This window comes from Malania oleifera, chromosome 10 (assembly GCF_029873635.1).
Source record: "Malania oleifera isolate guangnan ecotype guangnan chromosome 10, ASM2987363v1, whole genome shotgun sequence".
Taxonomy (NCBI): Eukaryota; Viridiplantae; Streptophyta; class Magnoliopsida; order Santalales; family Ximeniaceae; genus Malania; species Malania oleifera.
The window spans coordinates 51901753-51911544 of record NC_080426.1 but is presented as its reverse complement, the minus strand read 5'-3'; positions in this window follow the sequence as shown (position 1 = coordinate 51911544).

The following is a 9792-nucleotide window of genomic DNA, read 5'->3' as shown; positions in this document are numbered from 1 at the left end:
AGAATTTTGTGCTAATCTATTTGCTAATTACTTGCTAATTGAGGAAAATGAGAAGGTATAAATAGTTTCTCCTCAAAAAGTAACTGTTGGGACTCAATGGGGATTATTAAAAATGATTTAAAACGATTTAAGAAAATTAACCCCATTTAACCGTTCTTAACTACGGTAAAAAAAATAAGACAACCCGAGAGTTTCGAGTGCCCGATGCAAGGTTCGGGTGCCATGAACAGACACAGTGCAAAAAGGTGTTTTTGAAGTTTGGGTGCCCGAATATGGGCTCAGTTTGCTGACCAAGGCGATTCCTCAAAACTTCGTGATTCGGGTGCTTGGTCAAAAGTTTGGTATGCCGAACGTGAACTTTTGGTCGTCTAAGGGTAAAATGAACATGGGAGTTCGGCAGCCGAGTTGTTGGGGAAAGTTAGAATTGATGTTCAGTCACCTGTGGACACTACAGTCATTTTGGTTCGGGCACCTAAAAGCAAGTCAACTTTCTAGCCGGTCAATGGTTCGATCACCCGAGGTGCTTTGAATACCAAGGTTTCGGTCGTCCGACCTCTCACAGTTTTTGCCCTTTCAGTCCTATTTTAATTCAATTGTTTCCACTGATAGTATATGTGATTTCAAGGACTAATTTAAGTGTAAGTGCAGGGACTTAGGATCTTTTCTAAGGCCTTTTGAGTTAGTCTCAAAAATCTGGTGTCGGTCGACCACTCTAAGGTCACTCTATGGTTTTGAGCATTGAACCTATCATGCATGTTATGTAGTTATTACAGACCATACTATATTACAAGATCAAATGAATTGAATGTTATTACAATAATAAAAGAGTCTTCATTCCCTTTGCTTCTTCAAGAGCCATATAAAACTTGAACTTTATGGTCTGTATGGCTTCCTTGAGTTCCTACCAATAGTGCATGCTTAGGATGAGCATGTTCAAGAGACTCAGTGCATAGGTGAGAAACATTGATTTTGTCATAATCAAAACAGAGTCATACTCATAAATTCAACAATGACTACAAAGGTTTTTCCTATGAAAAGTTTATTTGCATGGATACCCTTGAGAACTACTAAAAGCTCTTTCTCATGTACTGGGTAATTTAATTCTGCATTTCTAAAACATCCACTCTAGTGTCTGCTGAGATGTCTTGTGTTGTCTACTTTTTGAATTTTTAAAGCACAACCCCAAGCTATATTAGAAGCATCTGTTTCCAGAATGATTTCCGGTTCTATTCCGTCTGGATACTCTAGCTTTGGTAGATGCTAAACTTCCTTTTTCAATATCCTAACAACCTCAGAATCTTCTTTCTCCCAAATCCAAGGATTCTCGTTTGAAACCTTTTTCTGGATTGGTGTTGCCTTCTCTCTAGGGTTTTGAATAAATTGTATTGCGTAGTTGAGTATTCCTATAAAGCTTTGACATTGCTTTATGTCTAGTAACTCATTAGGAAATTGCAATAGCTTTATTGTTATATGCGGCTGAAGTTGCTCCTCATTTCCCTGGATTGTTAGTCCAAGGAAATTAATCTGAGTTTGAGCCTAGATGGATTTTTTCTTCTGAAAGTACCATTCCTTCTTTTATAAACACTTGTGCAACTTGCCTCAAATGTTTATAATGGTCTTTTATATTTTTACTGAATACCAAGACATCATCGATATAGATGGCTATGAATTAGGTCATTCTTTCAAAGGCTCTATCCATTCTCCTATGGAATATTCCTGGGGCATTTTTTAATTTGAATGGCATAACTAGCCATTCATAGAGCCTGACTGGCGTTGTAAAGGTAAAAGCAACTACTTCTTCTTTGACCTTTATCTACCAAAAAACTGACTTGAGGTCAAACTTAGAATAGACCGTTGGTTTTTCCATAAAAATTCTATTCCTAAGGGATTCTTGGTTAGGAAGGCAATAACCATCATCTTTAGTAGCTCTGTTTAGATCTCGATAGTCAATTACCATTATAGCTTTGCCTTTAACTGCTCAGCGTGATTTGTCACCATAAGGGCGGCACTCCTATGCTGGCTTTGGGTGTGCTTAATGAGTCCCAATTTTAGTAATTCTGGAATTTTTTTCTAAAATTCCTTTATCATTTGTTTAGGATATGTGATTCCTCTACTATGAATAAATGTAGTAGGATCATTAAGTATAATATCTGCCTTAGGCATTGCCTTTTGCCATAAGGCCTAAGGATTCTTCGACCAATTTTTCAAAAGAAGAGCCATGATTTCTTTCAATAGATCTTTTAAAATTCTTCCTACCAAATGCATCCAATGATCAAATTTCTCTTTATAAGTTTCCTTGACTTTTTCTTCCCTTTTATAATGGAATGATTCATGTTTTCCATTACTTCTGAAGATGTCGAGATTAGATGGTTACTAAGGATAATTCCTCCTAAGAACACCATGAAAGGTTGGTGTTTCTTAAGGAACTTGTTTCCCAATAGAAAGTCATCTGGTAACTCTAGTATAATTCAAAAAGATTTCTTCCTCGAATATCTTGCCATTTAGAGCTATCTTGACTTTCTGAGCAACTTCTACAATGGTGAGTAGCGCCCCATTACCAATAGTGACTTGTATGTACCTTGGTTCCCAAGTTACTCCTAAAAACCTGATTCTAGTATAGGACCATGTACATCCTATGTCTATCAAGGCAATACATGTCAATTCATTAATGGATAGTTTTACTCGGGTTGCCCACTCATCGATTTTGGCACTAAAAATGGATGTTCCTATATAAGTTACTCGAGACTGGTTTTCGTTTTCGTAAATAGAGACCCTAATAATTCTTTGCCCTACTATCCTTCGACTACTTACCGAAGGTCTTGCTTTCGTAGGGGCTTCTGCCTTTTTGTCTAGGGAATTTTGTTCTTTAGAGATACTAACCTAGTGATTGAAAGCTTCTTTTGTAACTAGTTTTGAAATTATTAGTCTGTTATTTTCCTATCTTACCATTTCAAGAAATAATGACTTTTGTATTTCTTCTGCTTTTGGGGAAATCCAAACTTAAGGCCAACTTAGCAACCTAGGGTTTACTACCTCTCGTTGTAAGCTTCTGATATAACTAGATACTTCATTTTGAAAGAGTTGCGTAAATATGTTACTCCTTTTCTCAAAGTTGGTTTTCCAGTATTAAAAAATTTTAAATATAACTTGACCATTACCCTGATGCATCTTCCATTTGCATTACATCGTAACGTATTCTGCTAGTTTCTTGTATTTATTCTGACTTCAAGAGTTTTTTCTATACTCTTAGCTCTAAGATCAACATGTAGGTCTAGCATAACTTTCATCCAAGCTGCTCCTGAATGTAAATTGGCTTTTGCTCCTCCTAATAGAGAACTAGAGAAATTGCCAATGCTTCCATCTACTACTGCTACTAAAATAGGTAGATCTTGGCATTTTTTTACCATAGGATCTACTCCAATTTGGATACTTCCAAAATGGACATACCTCGTCTTTTTATCCATTGCCTTTTGAATTCCTGTGAGGTAAGTAATGGAACTACAAATGTGCCTACATCCATACTAGATTCTTCTACTCTTACCTCCTTTTCGATGACCTTTATAGTTTCTCTATAAGGTATCCAATAAGTATGATGGACATCCACCCAGATGACATTAGGCATGCACCATTCTTGGGAATCCTGACTAGCTAAGGGGATACTTGCTTCCGAAGAATGCAGTGGATTTTCTTCCATATCTAAGAGGCTTCTCCTTGAAGCCTTATATATCCTCTCCCAGAACCACAAACTACACCTTCTTGGCCAAGCACCCCTCCATTCTCTCAAATATATCTCATCCACACTCTCCTTCCTATGCGAATCCCTCTCTTACTAAGCCTCCCATGCACAAACCTCACGTCCTCTACCTCATCGGCATCATCATGGTTCCATAACCATGGCCACCGCCTCATAGCAAGTGAACACTTGCATTCCCTTTCTTTTCTTTTCTTTTCTTTTTTGATTTTATTTTTTTTTTCTTCCGCCTCCCACACTCATGCCAACACCAAACAAGAGCAAACACTGGCATAAATCTACACAGATTTTCGAAAATGCAAGGACAAACTCAACTAGTGTTTTTTCTTTTAAATGCTAGTACACAATAATGATTTTTGAAGCACCTGAAGACATACACTACATTTTGAAAACACGAAACACATAAACACTAATTTTTTAAAATTGTAGGCAATGATTTTAAAGCACGTTGTTTTTGAAAACACAAGCACATTATAACCACTAATTTTTGGAAAATGTAGGAACATAAAAACTATCTTTATTATTTTTGTTTTTTTTTTTTTTTGGAGATGTAAGCACATAGAAAATGATTTTAAATACATTAAAACATTCACCTTATGTTTGGGTAACCTTTGGATTTGGAGTTGTATTGGATTTTGTTAGCCTTAGTGGCTACATAATCTTATTTGTTATGTTTTGATGATAACAACCCATTAGTGGTTCTAGGTGAACTTATCTTTGCATAATAAGCTATGTTAAATACACACACAAATGCAAATAGTAAGTAGATTCTTAATAGGTTAGACATCATCAAAAATGGGAAGATTGCTAGCCTTGGGGGCTACATAATCACATTTAATATGTTTTGATGATATTAACCTATATGTTGTTCCTGATGCATTTCATCTTTGTAGATCATGTTTAGTATAGGTTTTAGTGGTAAATTCATGAAGTATTGGATCAAAAGCAAAGATCAGACCAAGTAGATGTCAAGCATTAAAGATCAAAAGGACACTCACTCGGAAAGGACTCAAGCACAACCAACGGAAGCTTAGTCGTTAAATTATATGTAATGAGGGTTGTGTGAGGTAGGAACATTTTGTAACTCTTGCAGGTATGTTTCTTGCATGATTTCTGATTAAGAGTTAAGCAAATGCATGCATTCTAGGACACATGAGTAAATAGGATTTCATCTAAAGTCACAAAACTCAACTTTAATAGATTTCAAAGTTAAAATCAAAGAGTTTGTCAAAAGAATCATAAACTCAAAATATGTTTTTCAAAGGGACAAGTTTTTAACATCCTAGTTTTAAGAACTTTTTTGTACTTAGTCCCGGTTGTGTCAAAACAAGCTTTATGTCCTAAGTACTCAAGAAAGTCAAGTATATTTTCATAAAGGACATACTAAGCATATAAGATATCAAAATGACTTTTTAAATGTGTTTTCATAAATAAGATATCTTATATTCAAAAGAAATTTCTTAAGAATAAGTTTTTATTATATTAGTATTATAATCTCTTACAAGCTTGGTCCTGATTAAGTTTAAAACCTCAGTTATGCACCTATCAAATTTCCTAAACACCCTTCAGTATTTGGGGCATAATTTTTGCTAGAAAAGTCCAAAAAGAACAATCTTGGTATCTCTAGAAAGCTAAGAAAAAAATTTCACAACTTTCATGTTGATGACTTTTTCTTATTCAGGGCACTCATCGACGATTGGGTGCAACTCGTCGACGAGTCTAGACAGAATGTTTATGATTGCTAGCAGAGTGCCACTAGTTGACAAGTGGGGGTCACTACTCGATGAGACACATCGTGAACAACACAATAACGACTAGTTTCTTTTAGGACTTTCTCCCAACGGTCCAATAACGGCTAGTAAGGGTTTTTGATCATTCTTAGTGAAAGACATCTTTTATTACAAAACCTAAGCACTTGGCATCTTAGTTCTTCATTTCAAGTGCTCAAGTCTCTCTTGTTCATTTATCTTGTGTGAATCATTACTTGAGAGATTAAGTATGAGGTTTGTTTTATAATTGCAATCAACTCAATGTGAGGAGCATCATTTATATACCCAGCTTATTGTAAAGGTTCTTTGTGAACCAACTTGGTGAAGGTTCTTGTTGAACCGAACTTGCAAGGCTCTTGGTGAACCTTGTGGCTCTTGGTGAGTGCGGTAAGGATTTGTTCCTGAGTGTAGGGTTTAGTACCCAAGTTGTAAGGCTTGCTCCTTCGACGAAGGAGTATTTATAGTGGATTGTGGAATCTTTGGCTTTGTGCTAAGGCGTGAACGTAGGCTTGGTGTCAAACCATGTTAAATAGCCAATGTTAAGCTTTCTGTCCCTATACTCTTTTATTTATGTCTTTTGCTTGATTTACATTATCTATATTGTAATATAATTGCTTGCAATCTTGTCAAAAGTTTTATTTTGTATAGAAAATTGAAATACGCAAAAAGAGTCCCCCCCTTTGGACTACATACTCCCGGTGGGACGTTTAATATATTTGAATAAGACATAATACAAAATTGTATTGAAATTTGTTTAAATCCATCCAAGTCCAAATCCAAAGCTCAAAGTCCATGCATCCAAATGCAGCAACATTGTATTTTTAAAATCACTAGCCCATAAGCATTGATTTTGAAAAATGTAAGCACATAAAAGTAATTTTAAAACACATTAAAACATACATTGTATTTATAAAAACAGAAGAGTGAAAGCACTAATTTTTGAAAAAAGCTAGCATATAAAAAACAATTTTAAAACATAATACACCATATACTATATATATATTTTTTTAAATCATAAACACAAACTTTGTTTTTTTTTTTTTTTTGGAATGTAAGCACTTAAAAATGATTTTAAAACACATTAAAATATGCATTGTGATTTTGAAAACACGAGGACATAAACATTGATTTTTGAGAAATACTTGAATCACACACATTCACAATTTGATTTTTGGAATGCTTGTACAGACACTCATTCTCTTTGAAAGCTTACCTCATCACGTGCATTATTCCCTCAAGTGCACATGATAGGGTTTTTGCAAGTAAACACCACACACTAATTTTTGTTATGCTCCCACATACACTTTCAATATTATGAGATGAACAAACACACACAATGAAAACAACCAAACGTACAACTACGAATGCAATGATATAAGGTGATGGTGCACATTAGACAGTACATAAAAAAAACCATGAGTCATATGTTATGCACTAAACCATAGCAAGCAAACATGCATAAATAGTTGGGTGATGGGATTATAGTTATGTTTCTTATTAATGGAGGGTGGTTTTAGGATGGGGGAAAAGATTTGTTTACGCGTGATTTAGGGAGAGAAATGAGTGTAAAGGGAGTGCCTGGGGAAATGTGAATGTGTGTTCTCCATAGCCGTCCAAAATAGAATATTTATAAAGTGAAAAAGTAAGGTGACATGTTGGGGGAGAAACTAATTAGTTGGGCATTAAGATTTTGGGAAAATTGGGAGAAGTGTCCCAATGAATAAGACGACGGGAAAATTAGTCCAATAAGGATAAGCCACCATGTAGGACATATGGAGGAAGGGAATTGTATGAAATGACCCTATCCCACCAAGAAGCACATGATGAAAACCAAAAGTAAGATTAATGATAATTAGAGTGTCTTGTATGTGCTTATGTAGGCAATGGAATGAAATTTGATTAAGAAATTTGATTTAGTTATACTAATGACCTTGTATGTGCTTATGTAGGCAATGGAATGAAGATGGAGGCATATGGACTTTTCTCTTTTTGTGCGTGGTCCTTTTTGTATTTTTATATTTTTGTATTTTCATCATTTTCAAAAATTTCAATTTTGCTATCTGGTGAATAAGGAGGTAAGGGATTAAGTGTAAAATATTCATGAGAACAAGATTGTCCCTAAAGGTATCGCCAAAAGGAAGACAAATTCCAAAATTTTGTCTTTTGTTATTCTTAAAAATAGTGGCTAAATTTTACGAAAAGCACATCAAAATCAATTTTACAAAACCAAATTGGCAGCTCAAAACTTTTTTAAAGAAACCATATAAAGAAAGCCTAATTATGTTATGATTTTAAAAGAAGAGCTAAAAAAATCTAAAAGGGAACATAACTTACTTTCTAGCACCTTAAACCAAGTAAGATAGTAAAGCTTAAAAGGGATAGGGGGTTCGAGTAAATGGACCATCGACACTATCCTCACTTGATAATAGTCTGTAAGTCAACTTTGATGAAGTACTTGACATAAATTGACTGATTAGACAAATTGACAATAAGTGGAATGATATACTTGTTGTGCACAATCACCTTATTGAGCACGCAATTCTCCACATATATCTGCATACTCCCATTATTTTTCCATTAAAACAACATTGGTGCTTCGAATGATGCTTTGGAAAGACGTATATAACCTGTTTCCAATAACTCATCTGGTTGTTTCCTTAACTTTGCTAACTCTAGAGGCACTAGCCCATACAACCCTTTAGCAGTTGACTTTACTCATGGCAACAAATTGATCTCATACTTCACACCTCATTGTGGAGGCAAGTTGCAAGGTAGTTTATCTAGCTCTTGCTCTTGGCCTACTTCTTCATCTACCATTAGTATGGCAAGATATGTCTTTACCCTTGCTCAATCCCTTTTTGAGCTATATGGAAAATAGGAACTTCTCATTATCTCCTTTCTTCTCAATGACTTGCACCATGCAAGGGTGATCTCTTATAAGATAAGGGAACTCGAAAATGACATCGGTATCACCTTAGCATCCCTCAAGAATTTCATTCAAAGTATCATTTGAAAATTTTCAATGGGCACAACTATGAAATTCGTATGTCCTGCCCACTATCCAAACTTCACAATCACTTACTTGGCTACTCACAAAGTAAGTTGGGCTACAAAGTTAACTACTTTTATACGTATTAAGTCCTTCTCCTAATTTAAGTCTTTGTGCTTTTGCTTGTGAGATAAAGTTATAAGTAGCCTCAGTATCTACTATAGTGCAGGTGCTCTTCCTATTGATCCATATATCCACAAACATAAACCCCTTTGCTTAGGTAACTTTTAGTCCTTTTGTCAACCTCTCTCCAATGCGATGAGTGACCGATCCATTCTCAAGGTTTCCTCCTCATCCTTGTTTAATCCTTGTGCCCTTTTCACAATGTAAGCATGCAAGCCATTAGGGGATGGATTGTGAAGGCAATTAGTAACTTTGTGAAGGCCTTGATATAAGAAGCATGCTATGTAACAACCCTTACCACTAGGTGTGTCGAATGGCTGAGACAATGAAACTTCCTTTGAAGTTGATGTCTTAGTTTCGGCTCCCCAACTTTTGAGTTTGCCCTTTTTGAAAGACTTTTCGTTTTTTTCACCCATGTTACTCTCTTGGGATTTTATGAAACTCTCTTTAACATAGTCAGTCAAATGTTTCATAATAATTAGTGTAGTAGGCAAGTCTTGAACTCTTTGTCGATGAAGTTGTACCCTTGACCATGGCTTCTATCCATCAAGAAAATAAAACAACTTGTCTTTCTCCAATATGTCCTTGGTATCCAACATCAAAGCAGATAATTCTTTTATATACTCCTAGATTTTACTAGTGTGATTAAGGTCTTGGAGTTTTATGTCGAGCATTGTACTCAACATTCTCACGAAAAAAATTGGATCTTGAGCTCTCTCTTCAAGTTTGTCCAACAATCAATTACATAATGTCCATTCTCTATGTTATTGTATTTGGTACACTACCATTGCTTGGCATCACCCCTCAAGTACCTTGTTGCCATGGATACTTTTACTTGCTCCAAGTTGGTCCTCACCGCATGAAAGCATTGCTCTATGTTAAATAAAAAGTTTTTTTTAACTCCTTAACATCATAGGCATCGCCATATGCTTTGGATTTTGACACCTCTGTTCTTCCATACTCCATTCTTATAGTTTTGGAATTTTCTATAACAAGAACCATAAATTTATCATGTGGAGGTCCTTTAATGCCTCTATCATAGAACTCGATTGATGTTTTTGTGATCCCTCCAATGCATTTACACATTCCGCAAGTTCAAT